Source organism: Falco naumanni, chromosome 3 (genome assembly GCF_017639655.2).
Source record: "Falco naumanni isolate bFalNau1 chromosome 3, bFalNau1.pat, whole genome shotgun sequence".
Lineage (NCBI taxonomy): Eukaryota > Metazoa > Chordata > Aves > Falconiformes > Falconidae > Falco > Falco naumanni.
Genome location: NC_054056.1, coordinates 1425499 through 1438506, shown reverse-complemented (window position 1 = coordinate 1438506; position 13008 = coordinate 1425499).

Here is a 13008-nt window from a genome sequence, read left to right as displayed (position 1 = left end):
GTACAAGCCCTCGAACTGAACGGCAGTTCTTGCCTCTTGGAGCTGGCAGTCTCATAACCATTTTTGGATGGAAAAATATAACACTGCAAGAAAAAAAAAAACCCTTGGATTGCATGTAAAGAAATAAAGCAAAATGCTATTCCCCCACTCCTGCTGTCTGTGCTTAAGCCTTCCAAGAAGTTCCTGTCCTCATCTGTTAGGGTATCATTTTACAGCTCGATGACAAACACAGAACTTGCCAGTTTAAACATATAGGTCTTGGTTTTGCTCCCTGTTACACGCATGCACTTACCTTTCTCTTGCAGAGGTGGGTGGGAGAGCAACTTTAGTCCCTGTCCCCTCGCAGGCTGTGGGCAGAGGTGCAGTGACATGTTGGGGTGTCAGGAGTGTTGCCCCCCACCAGCACCCAGTGCTTTCCGCTCACCTGCCCGGGTGAACCACATGTGTTCACACCCGGCTGCTGCTCACATCCACCTTGTTCATACTCATGGGATTCCTGCTCTCCTGCTCCCCATCTGCTGGGGGTACGTTTACTGGAGCCCAAAAGGTGCTGCTGTCCACCTGCACTGTTTGGGGAGGCAGGGAACCCAGCAAAGTCTTGATGCCCCTACAGCCTTACACGAGGAGAAGACAAACCAGACAACCACGCTAAATAAATCACATTAAATGACGCATTGCCTATGAAATGGCATTGAATGCACACCACAGCCAGCTAGACTGATGCTACTCGCACTGCTTTTTGCAGCACCCAGGTGATCCCCCCAGCCCTAGGATGCCCTGGGTGGTGGATAGGGGCTGCAGTGCATCCACACTGCCCTGCTCAGCCTCTCCCCACAGTTGCTTTCTGCTGCTCCGTGGCGTGACTTTGCCTCGCAAGCCAGTAACTCAGCGCCTGCTGACACATGGGTGCAAGGAGCAGGCAGGACCCTGCATGCTGAGCCAGCCAGCCAAAAACACAGCGCTCCCCGGACCCCCAGTGCCACCCCGGGGGGTGAGCGCAGCTCCATGGCTGGGGTGCCCAGCCGTGGTGCTGGGGTTGGGGTACGCAGAGCAGCAGGAGTGCAGCCAGCACAGCAAAGCACATCTAATTGTGATCCCTGCAGCATGATAGATGGCCTGTGGATGTATTAGCCATTGCGGACTGCAAGGCGTCGTTCTGTGATAAGAGGCCTTACACTGGCGACTGATTTATGTCTCCCTCAATTTCTTGCCTTTTTTTTCCAGGAGCTTTAAAAGGACGGAGCAGCCAAGTCAAAATGTTGAACCATCTAAACTCTCCCCCAGTGTGTCAGATGGGACTTGCAGGAAGAGCTGAGCAGGGCATGGGCCAAACATCGTTTGCTGCAGAATAACTCTGTGCCGGGCGATGCCGGCAGCAGGAGGTGCAGAGTCATGCTCTGGTCCTGCCGTCCCTGTGCAACCCAGCGTGGCCTCGGGGAGCGGTGAGATGGGAGGTTTCTGCTGGAGGAGACGCTGATCCCAGGGACCTGCATGGCTGGGCAGCGTGAACAGTCCAGATGTTCTGCTGAAACCCCAGAAAACTTATTTGTCCACATTAATTTTAGGTTCAGGTGCCCAGTATAAGCCTGCTGTGTCACATTCATGTAGCAACAGTCATAGCGCTGAAAAATGGATTATTTCAGTATATTTGTACTTAAAAAAGAAAAAAAAAAAAGTTATCCCAGGTCTAATGACAAGCCAGGGTGAGCTGTGGTGGTGGCAGTGGGGTTTGGTCCTGCTTGTTTTAGAGGGGACATGGGGCTGTGCCTGTTTCTCTGCTGTGACTAAAACCAGTGCAGCTGAGCTGTCAGGATCTGTGTGACCTGCGTGGCCAGGGGTGGGTCCCAGCCCCTTCTCCTCACCCTGGCATGAACCCCGTGGGCTGCAGATGGGATGCTCTCAGACAGCAAGGCTGCACAGCACAGGTCAGAGGAGGGTGCCCATCCCTGTTCTCATCCATCTTGCTCCTCAGTGCCAGAAGAAAGTAATATTTTCTCTGATCTTCTCATGAGTCACTTCATAGCAAAGGACCGAGCCGGCTCCCACAGGTCTCTGTGTGAGGATTTTGCTGAGAACCAGGTGCTGGGGGTTGATTTTGGGAGGCATTTTGCTGGGATGTTTAAACTGGAGCAGCACAAAGGCACTCCTATTACCCCGCTTTCCTCTGCTGGACAAAAGCCGGCTGGATATTCTGCATATTGCTGGCTGTCTGCAGAGGGAAATGGAGCGATTACCAGCACCGTCTCCTTGCAGCTCAGCCACTCCAAGCACGCAGTCACCACTCCACGCCACGAAGCACACGCCAGCGCGACAGCCCTCCTCGGGGCAGCACGGGCAGGAGGCAGGCAGCTGCCGTGCCACTGAGCGTGGCTGCCGTGGTGCTGGCCGCTCCGGCACGGGGCAGGGCAGCCGGCCGTGCACCATGCTCTGCGTGATGCTCGCTGCACCCTCAGCAGGGCCAGAACCACCGGCAGCTCGCAGGAACCCGCTAGCACCGTCCCGGCAGGTTTTACTGGAGAGCTGGAGGGATCCAGCCCTGTGACAGGCAGTACTCCAGGTTCCCAGCCCGCTACAGCAGCCAAGCACTTGGATAGCTGGCACTAGACGCTCTCCTTGAATTACTCATCTTTTCCATTACGAGGCCTTCCATGCTCCAGCAATCCATCTGTTTGGTGGTGCAATTTCAGGATCATGCCTTTTGTCAGTGATGTTAATTTTGGCAGTCAGCAGCAGACGCGGTGCTGAGCTCCCCGCTGAGGCCTCGCTGCCTTTTCCTGGGCATCTGGCAACGTGCTCAGAGGTGCCAGTGGAGGTAGCAGCCTCCTGCCCTGCGTGTCGTGGGTTCTGTGCGGGGTGGTGACTTCTGAGACCTCTGAAGGGCTTGGCAGTGTGCGTGCTCGTTGCTGGCAGAGCACACGAGAAAGGCGAACACAAGGAGGTTTGATGCCCTGCACCCGGTGTGTAACAGGCTGTCAAACACTCTGCTCACATTTTGCTCTCTAGCTGCAGCCTTCTGATGGTCTGCCAGATTTTTGCGCATCTTCCCGGGATTTACCTGTCTTGTGTTCACCGTGGTCATGGCTGACACTGGGATGCTCAGGGACCAGTCCGCAGACACTGGGCTACCAAATGACTGGAGCTGCGCTGCCACTGCAGCTGCTCAAGCAGCTCAGGGGGACCTTCCCTACCCAGATCCCATAGATGTGTGGCTGCACCTGAACCATCTTCAGAAGGTGGATGAACACCACATCAGTTGCTTCCTCCTGGTTCTCCTCAGTGATCTGCCTCATCCTCTCTGGGGTCCTCCACTCTTTTCTTGGTCCCCTCTGCTCGTGGATGGTTACACACTGCATTTTCCCCTAATGCAGCTGGTCCATATAACCCACAGGCAGACCATGCCCAGGATGATGGGAAATGGCCTGGGCCAACCAGAGAGTGAGGTCTGGGGGAACAGGTTGGAGAGAGGATGAAAAGCCAGGCTCTTCTGACCTCCTGAGAGACTCTTCCAGACTCTTCCTGACAGTCCTTCGCTGCCACCCCAAAGGCTCTGTCCCCCCTGCCAGTCCCCAGAACTATTCCCTGCCACAGCCAGGGGCATTTTGTCATCACCAGTGCCCATCTGCTTTTCCTGGCTGTTGCTTCCAAAATCTGAAGGAATAAAAATCCCCGAGCAGGAGAGAGGGAGAGGGCCAGCAGAGCTCGGCCAGCAATGCATCCCTGTGCACAGCACAGTGCAAGGTCAGGGGAATTATTGGGATGGTCCAGGCTTCAATCCGCAGCTCTCACAACACCAACCCTTTGCAGAAGGTGTAAGAAGCCCACAGTGGACAAGGTGGAATGATTTACCCTCATGTGTGTCTTTGGTAAATAAAAATGAGCCTAAACTGATCACAGGCATAATAGCCCAACTGTTTATGGCTGTTAGCTACTATCAGGCCGCATATTCCTGCTGTTTGTCTCAATCTCCTGCTCTTGATACAGGGTCTAAGCCAGGGGTTTGCTGTAGTTGACATTGTGCACCTGAGGATGCTCGTGTATGTTGTACTGTGCCCTGAGGGAGCAGTGAAATGGGGGCAGGTCTTATGAGTGTAGGATACCCCAGGAAGACCCTCAATGTCACCAGCTTGCAGCCCCCCAGATTATATGCCATGGAGGGGGAGTATCACAGGGCTCATTTGGGCCCCAGCAGGGTTTGCCCACAGACCTGCAGCAGGGCCAGAGCCTTGGCTGGCAGCAGCAGGGAGCCACCAGCAAGAGACAGTCCTGTGGCACAGGTCTCTGGTCCTGCCTTCTCATGCTCCTGCTCTGAAGCCCGCGGCATGCATGGCAAAGGCTGGGCTGGCACGGCCAGGGTGGCTGCAAACTGTACTGGCACCTCATTGCCCCGGTGGCACGGGTTTGTTCCCTTCTCACTGGTGCCCCCAGAGCAGGGTCTGGCACTTGGCTGTGTGTCTTGGAGTGACTCTCCCGGATGCTGTCCAGAGCCTCAGCAACAGCATCAAACACTTGCTAGCAGATGCTAAAGCCATGGGTCCAGCCCAGGACACCGGAGAGCCCTTGCAGGCACTGAAGCAGGGCATTTCCTTCCTCTGTGCATTCTGCACCTGATATCTCCAGCACGGTCCCACCACGGGTCTGCTCATCCCTCCTGTAGCTGCCAACACCTCTGATCCTGGCTGGTGTCTTGTCCCCCAGTAAGGTTGTCCTGCATCCTGGATGCTTGACCCTTGCGACCTCCCGCAGCCCCCAGCCTGTTTGGTTTCCCCTGCTGGCTGCACATCAGGACCTGAGTGCGTGGCTGTGGCTGGCCAGGGGGAGAGGCTTTCTGCAGCCCACATCCCCACAGCGGCTCCGTGTGGTCCCAGAGGGGCTGGGGTGGGCGTACAGGACCCATGGTGGGGATGGGAGAGTCAGAGAACCAGGTGTGCAGGGGCGTGTACGTGCATGTGTGTGCTTACAGTGTGGGACATGTTGAAGGTCTGTTCGTGCATCCGTGTACAGCAGAAAGTCTGAAGGTGCCTGTTTGTGTCTGGGAGCTGCACGTATATGAGAAGATGCAGTTCCCATATGTCTGTGTCAGCATGTGTGTGTAAGAATATGCCTATGTATCTCGTGTCCTTGCGTGCGGTGTGCGTGTGTCCTGCCTTCTACGTGTCCGGGGTGTATCTATCAGCACGGCGTGCTGGCTCTGCTGTGTGTACATCGTGGGTGTCTGTGTGTGTGCGTAAGGTACTGGATAAAAGGGGAAATGGCTGGAAAAGCTATCCCCACTCCCATTTTAATCAGAGAAATGAAGCAGCTGTTGGAGTGAATAGACCCTGCACTAAAGCAGACGTCTTAATATCTTTTGCAGAGGAGGTGCATTGTGATTCATTCTGTGCATCTCTATTACTCAGCTTTTGATAGGGGCTTACTTGTCTCAAGTGCTTTTCATTATTGCCCTAATGCTATCTATTAACATACTGGATGGAGGCTCTTTTCTCATCTGGAGCATGCATCACTGTGCTTTTAAAGATTATGGGGCTTGCAAATACATAACACTTTACTGCCTCCCTGACATAATTCACTGGGAAAAGAAATACATGTAAATAGATAGGTAAATAGATAACCTAGTTGGAGGGCTATGGGAGACAGACGCAGACAGGCAGACGGACCCCGGACCCCAGCACAGAGCTCAGCACACAATTCATTTGTAATAAAAGAGAAAAGAGCTGCTCTCAGTGTTTATTTAAAAATTCTTGGCCGCTGTTTTGTCTTGCTTGGAAAATCCTCGTTTCCTAGTTCCCAGCCTCTGACCTTCAGGCTGCCGGCTGGGTCATCCATCGGGGGGGGGGGGGGGGGGGGGGGGGGGGGAAGGCGGGGGGGGGGGGAAGTGCTAACAGGGAAAGGTGTTTCTGCACCCAGGAATGGGGACATCCTGGGGAGGTGGGGAAGGGGAGAGGGCTGTGGTGGAGGGACGAGTGACAGCACGTTGTGGAAACATGACCTGCAGCTGGAGCCCCCAGCAAAGCCCACCGGCTGTGCAGGTGACCAGCGGCTGCAGCGCGGACCAGAGCCACAGCCATGCGCTGCCCTGGCAGAGACCCCCGCAGCAGCCTCAGGAACACCATTTCATATTAGCTAGGTCAATCAACTGCTTTAAAGACTGGTAAGGCATTTAAACACTCTGATGCGACTTATGTAGGCAGTCTTTATCAGGGGAAGATTACGGGTGTGGTTTTCTGGGTCAGTATTATTACAGTTATCAATCGCTGCTCTATTGCGTGGTAGGTGATGGCCGGATTTCCTGGCAAGCACGATACCGGGACAGGACCAGGAGAGACCCAGGGCTGAGATCAGGCAGCGACAGTTTTCCACCCTCTCTTTTCTCCTCATGGCTATACCTGAAAACTAAAACTTTTTGCAAGGAAGGAATAAATTTGAATTATAATTTAATAACAGCATAAGTGCTTCTTTCCTCAGCTCAGGATGACTTTTTCTTTCAAATTTTGTTGAACTCTGGTAAGAAATGCAATGGCACGAAAGCAAAATTAAACAGACTGAGATTGGCAGAAACGAACGGTTCCGCTGGAAGCATGCAATTTCTTTCTTTCTTAATTTCTAATTTTTTGGAAACCGATTTCCCTGCCCTGTGCCTGTATTACAGACCCCTGCAGGCCTGCAGAAAACACGGACCCTATATTCTCCAGACTGCTCCCCAAACCCTGGGGGCACCGACTGGCAGCTGATGGTCACATTGACCCTCCCCAGCAAACCATCAGGGCAGGGCACGTTCCCCGCTGTCCAGGACAGCTGTGTTGGCACGTTTAGGACAGGATACTCTGAGGCACAGTTTTCATGTCATACGGACATAGCAGCCCTCGAGACACCCAGCACTCTCCCCCTCTCACCAGCTGGCTTGCCCAGCAGGATTGGGGCAACTAGTTTAAACAGGAGCTCAGCTGCTGGGGTGCTGAGCTGCAAGAGACCAAATGCAGGTTGTCAGTTGGCCAGAGGGATCCACACCCCTAGAAGCCTCTGACTCGGGGTCTGGGGGGGTCCCAGAGAGCCAGGGGATGAGCAGGAGCCCACTACGGTGCTGACAGGAGGTGCCAGGAGGACATGCTACACTGCGCCCTCCAGACCAGGGCTGCAGCCGTGCTTTGGGAAACGCTTATCCCTGCTCAGGGTCGGGGCTTGGGCTGTCTCCAAACCAAGGCAGAGGAGGCATCCAGAACTCTAGGTTTATCACCCTCTGGTCTAAAAAAAGTGGGGGGAGGACCTCAGCCTCTCCTGTTGGGCAGGAGCCCCTGTTGGCAGGGCATGCCAATGGCTGGGGTTAGCCTTGCACCAAGGCACAATGGGGGTGAAGGGCAGATGTAGGTCCCACCTTTAGTGGCCAGGTTCCTGTTTCCCATGCTGGTTCAGGCAGGGGGTTAGAGAGAGCCATCCTGTGCCACCCCCCCCACCCGCCCCCCACCCCCCCCCCCCCGGCTCTGAAGCATCGTGTCTTTTCCCTCCTCCAGCTTGACACAGTGCCTGGCCTCGGGGCTGCCAGCATCCTCTTGGGAGTGCCTGACAGCAGCACCCAAAGGTGTGTTTCCCTGGGTACTCCCAACCTGTGAACACAGCTTCACTCTATTCAATAAATAACCTACAGGATATACTACAACCTTTTATAAACTGAGACTGATGCTGGCTTCTAGCTATGGTTAATCATATAAACTTGCCTAATTTTATTCTATCAGCCATCTTGTTGCTACATGCCAGATGCTTGCCTTAAATGAATAGTGTTGGAACAGCCAAGCATCAAGTTAACAGAATACCAGCAAACATTCCCGACAGCATGAGCAGTCTATAAAACCTGGCACTAAACTGTATTAGAGGGAGAGATAAGCTCTCAGAGAGGAGCTGGGAAGACGGTAGGCTTGTTTTTTTTCCAAATGGCTTCATGTAGCATGTGGTGCAGGTGTCGTAGGAGAAATCCATCCAGCTATGGAAGTATCTCTCTATCTAAGGCTGGCTATGCTATGAATCTTCTAATGGGATTAAGGCTTAATGCCCTAAATAGAATATGAAATAGTGCTTCCCCTCACAGATCTGCCAGCTGTCTTGCAAACAGGGCAGAGAAACTTCCACTTTTTGCAGATCGAATCAGTCACTCTCTGAATTGATGGCAAGAGCCTCATCAACAAGATATAATGTTTTAATGATGTTGTGACACGACCTGACACGCAGTGTCATTTGATGGATTCTCTGGTGTCATGGTGTATTTCTGACACACAAAAATGTAACCTCTCTCTCCCCTTCCAAAAAAAAGAAAGGGGATGAAAAAAATGTTCATTTCTCTGGTGGCTAAAACGCTTGGATCTTTTGTGGCTCACAGTGCTCAGTGGTGCCCTGCTTAAGTTCTGCAATTGCCTTGTGCCGGAGAAGATGAATTTCCACCGTGCTTTTCTGTATCTGCTTTTCACCTCTGCATGGCACATTATCATTTGCTAATAACATGGAACAAATAGCATGGCATTAATAACCGGCAGAAATCATTTCACCTCTATTTTCAGCTGTGAATCCTCTTCAAGTCACTTCGGACATTTTGAATTGTTTTTTCTCTGCCACAATTCCCCATCAGCCTCCTTGGATGCTCCCAGGTCTTGTCCCCTAGGCTAGTGCAGGGGCTCAGCACCGGCAGCTCGGACAGGGTCTGCTGGGCTGGTTGCAGATACCTGTGGCACAGGGAGCGTTTGCCTGGATGATGCAGCTCTCCTTAACTCAGCAGCACCACCAGCCATGGTCTTTTGGGGTAGCTGCTTCTGTGTGTCCCACAAGGAAGTGGAAAAGCCACCCAGCACCCAGGTAACTAAAGTGAATGGGGATCTTGTCTCTGAAAGGGTGCTTGCAGCTGACAGATTCGTGCCCAACCTTGGTGTTAGGGCTGGATGCACTGAAGCTGCTCCCTAGCAGAAGGTAGATATGCTGATGTCTCCTGCAGGCGAGGGACACCCAGGGATGCCAAAGGCTGTGCTGGGAGGAGCGCTGTGTAGCTGTCAGCACCGGGGAGCTGCACAGGCATCAGAGAAAGTCTCAGTGCATAGAAAAGAGGGACCCTTGGCTCCTTCTTGGTGACCCCAGCCTTGCAGTAGTTTTCCACAGGCTGCTTGGTCCTGGGTGCTTCTGAGGTTGGGCAGAACTGGGCCCTGGCACCTTGGGCACCTCATGCCTCCCTTGCCCGGAGGAGAGGCACGCTCCTACTTGCACCCAGCCTCCTTCATTCCCAAGCACTGGTGGGGACCTGGGGCTGGTGGTCCCTCAGCAGCATGGCCAGCCTGGCACTGTCCCTGCAGCTGATCCCCGTGACCCTGAGAGAGACTTGCCTTAATCTTGCTAGCCTGTGAATCCTCTGTGTGTGGGGGTGTATGGGGGTGGGGTGTTTGGGGGTGCCCTGACCTGTCAGCCCAAGACTTTGCTACGTATTTGGCAAGCCCTGACACATCAGAGGTTCTGTGCGACCCCGTGGTCCCCAGTGTTGTGGGACGGTGGGGACACAGGGGGCTGCATGGATGCCACTGTCACAGCCAGGACCTGGGGGAATGAATCTGGGGAAAGGGAGCTGCACAGTCCTCTGCATCTGAGCCCACTCCACCCCGGGGATCAGCCAGACCCCACAGCTCTCCAGTGCAGCCAGCCAGCCCCAGCTGCATCCCCAGGACCTGGGCGAGGGATTTGAGCACCTGTACACCAGACCCCGATACAAGTGACACAAGGTGGTGGGGGGCACCTGTCCCCCAGGGACGTGCAGGTGGGCATCCTCCACACAGCCACACTTTCACAGCACCTGCTGGGATGCCCTCTGTGCTCCTCTCCCTGTTCCCCAGAGCTGGCGATTGCAGTTTGGGCAGTAAATCTGAACCGTCCAATCCTGTTAAATTATTTTCCAAATGACATGATTTCCCTGGTGCACATAAATGATCAATTTCATGTTTTATTCCTAGCGCTATTTTAGAAAAAAAAAAAAAAATCTCATTAAACTATCTTGATTAGAGAAAAGGGGCTGTCATCACTGGGTGGACAAATGGTGTGAGGGCACTCAGCTATTTCCCTGAACGCACAGACACCTGCAGAAGAGGCCTTCAAAGACCTGAAGGTTATTTGCCCATATTACAAATGAGGTGAAGGTTAAAAAAGGTGATTAAAAGCATCTGGAAACCAAAATGTGACAGAGTCTTGCAGTAACCTCCAAGCAGCTTGATTTATGACAGGCCAGTCCCACCCGTAACAAGATTATAGCTTCTCCACATCAGCCATTGTGATAAATACCAATTACCTACTTGAGTATTGCCATTCAAATTTGCCTAAGTAAGGAGCAGAATCATACATCTATGTTGATTACATATCAATGATGCGGTGGAAGCCTTTGCAACTTTTAGATCTGCTTAAGATATGCCGCCCTGATTTAGACAGCGATTTGCATACAATTTACCCATAAAGCTTTACTTTGAAAAGTATAATTACTTTTTTAATATTCTTCCTTCTGATTTGAATGTTAGAGAGGCCATATAATGAATTACTGCACTAATGAAGACAAACATGCTCTTGCAGTGTACAATGGGAGCATTGTTAAATAAACTTCCTGCATGCAACACATTTGTTGTGGTTAATCTTTAAATGGAGGCTCCTATTAATACCAGCACTTTTCTTCCCATAATTATTTTCAGAGGGATGTAAATCCCTGCCAGAGCGGCTCCAAAGGTTTCACCTGGAGTAGCAGGCGCTGCAGGGAGGCAGCAGGGCTCCGGTCCCACTGGGCTGATGGGGCAGGGGTCTGGGCACACCCCGACCTGGCAGCCAGGTGCTGGTGGGTTCAGAGCGAAGCAGCCCCCGTGCCCTGCATGGGGTCCTGTCCAGGAGCAATCGCTGCCAAAAGCCTGCTGGGCTTTCTCTAGGAGGCAGGAGCGGCTTCATCGCAGGGAGCGGGACAGCATGAGTGCCATCAGCATGGGACCTAAGCATCGTTAGAGCTCTGCTGCCTTGTTGCCTTTAATGCACTGCAGAGGGTCCTTGGAGCTGTTCCTCTGCTTTTCCTGCTGCTCCTCCTTCCCCCTAGTCTGAGGATCCTCACCAAAAATCTGTGTTCATACCCACCATCCCTAGGATTTCAGATGGCTAAAACCCTCTGGGATGCATATAAGGGCCGAGGGAGTCTTGGTGGGCAAAACAGACAGATTTGGACAGATTTTGCATCAATCAGAAGCAGCGTGGCCAGCAGGTCGATTGTGCCCATCTGCTCTGCGCTGGTGAGACCCCCCCTGCAGTACCGCATGCAGCTCTGGGTTCCTCAGCACAGGAAAGACATGGACCTGTTGGAGCAGGTCCAGAGGAGGGTGACAAAAATGGTCAGAGGGACGGAACACCTCTCCTGAGGCTGAGGGAGTTGGGGTTGTTCGGCCTGGAGAAGAGAAGGCTCTGGGGAGACCTTTCACTACTTAAAGGGGGCCTAAAAGAAGGACAGGAACAGACTTTTCAGTAGGTCCTGTTGCAATAGGACAGTGGGAAGTGGTTTTAAACCAAAAGGGAGCAGATTTAGATTAGATGTAGGGAAGAAAATTTTTATGATGAGTGTGGTGAAACGTTGGCACAGGTTGCCCAGGGAGGTTGTAGATGCCCCATCCATGGAAACGTTCAAGGTCAGGGTGGATGGGGCTCTGAGCAACCAGATCTGCTTTTGGCTGGGGAGGACCTCCTGGTGCCCCCCATGGAGATGCACTTTCCCTGGAGGGCTGACTCACCCCTAAGGGCTGGGGGAGGCTGAGGGAGGAAGAATCAAAGTGCTAGACAGTGACTTTTGGACACAGTCTGAGGGAGAGGAGACACTTAGACCAGCTGCTCTGGCTGCCCGGCACAGCAGCCCATTGCACCCCAGACAAGCCTGAGTGTTGCTCGTCCATGGACCTGGACCTGGAGGCTCACAAAGAAGGAGATGCCACCTCTCTGGGCAATGTGTGCAAGGGGCTTTCTACCTGTGCTCCAGAGGCCAAGCATGATCTCTCACTTGCGCCTTCCTGGCTTCATCTTCCAGCCTCTGGGTTGATGTCCCTCATCCAGGGCGACCCCTCCGGTGTACCTGGGATCCTGCTCTGAGTGCGGCATCTCAGCACTTCTCCACCCAGGCTGTTACCCTGCTCTTGCTTGTCCTGGCAGCTGACACACACCTTTACAGCCTCCGGCGCCTCCCAAGGCCCCTGCTGCCAGGACTGGCCCCAGCCTCCAGGCTCAGCCCGCAGCCCTGCTCCTAGGTGTACTGCTTTGTATCTGAAGCTATTAAAACATATTTTTCTGGAATGTACCCAGCGAGGGAAGCGATCCAGCTCCGTGTGACTGCCTTATTATTCACCACTCTGCCAATCTTTATGTCATCTACAAATTTGATCCGGAGAGATTTGGTATTTACTGCCAAGTTATTGATGGGATGGTGAATAGCATCTGGCCGAACGCTGGCACCCCCTCGGCACTGAGATGATGCGGCCAGCCTGGGATCGTTTCCTAGCTTGCATGCTGATCTCCTCACTGACCTTCAGGATGTCGCTTAGCTCCGTATCTGCAAAGGTATTTAAACACATAAAGCTACACACCAGTGATAGTAAGTGCTAAGTATTTTATGCACCTGATTTCCTGGCATCATGTGTGTCCTGGGTGCTGCAGTGTGGTGCAGAGAAGCACCAGTACCTCCACTGAAGCAGCTGAAGAGCCATCAGATCCCATCTTTTCTTCCCCCAGATGAGGCACAGACCTCTGCAAACACTTAGGTTTCTGCTCCTGAGAGGAAGAAAGGGGCCAGGTCCTGCCTGAAGGATGCTGCCAGGTGAGCGCTGTGGAAGGGGGGCGATGAGGGCAGTGTGCTGGCTGTGGGACCAGCAGCATCGCACCGCAGGGCGGAGTGATGCTGGAGGAAGTTACCACCGTGTGAGTAACAGCAGTCACTGCCTATGCATCCGTACTCACAGTCAGCTCTGCGCCATGGGAGAACGTTTC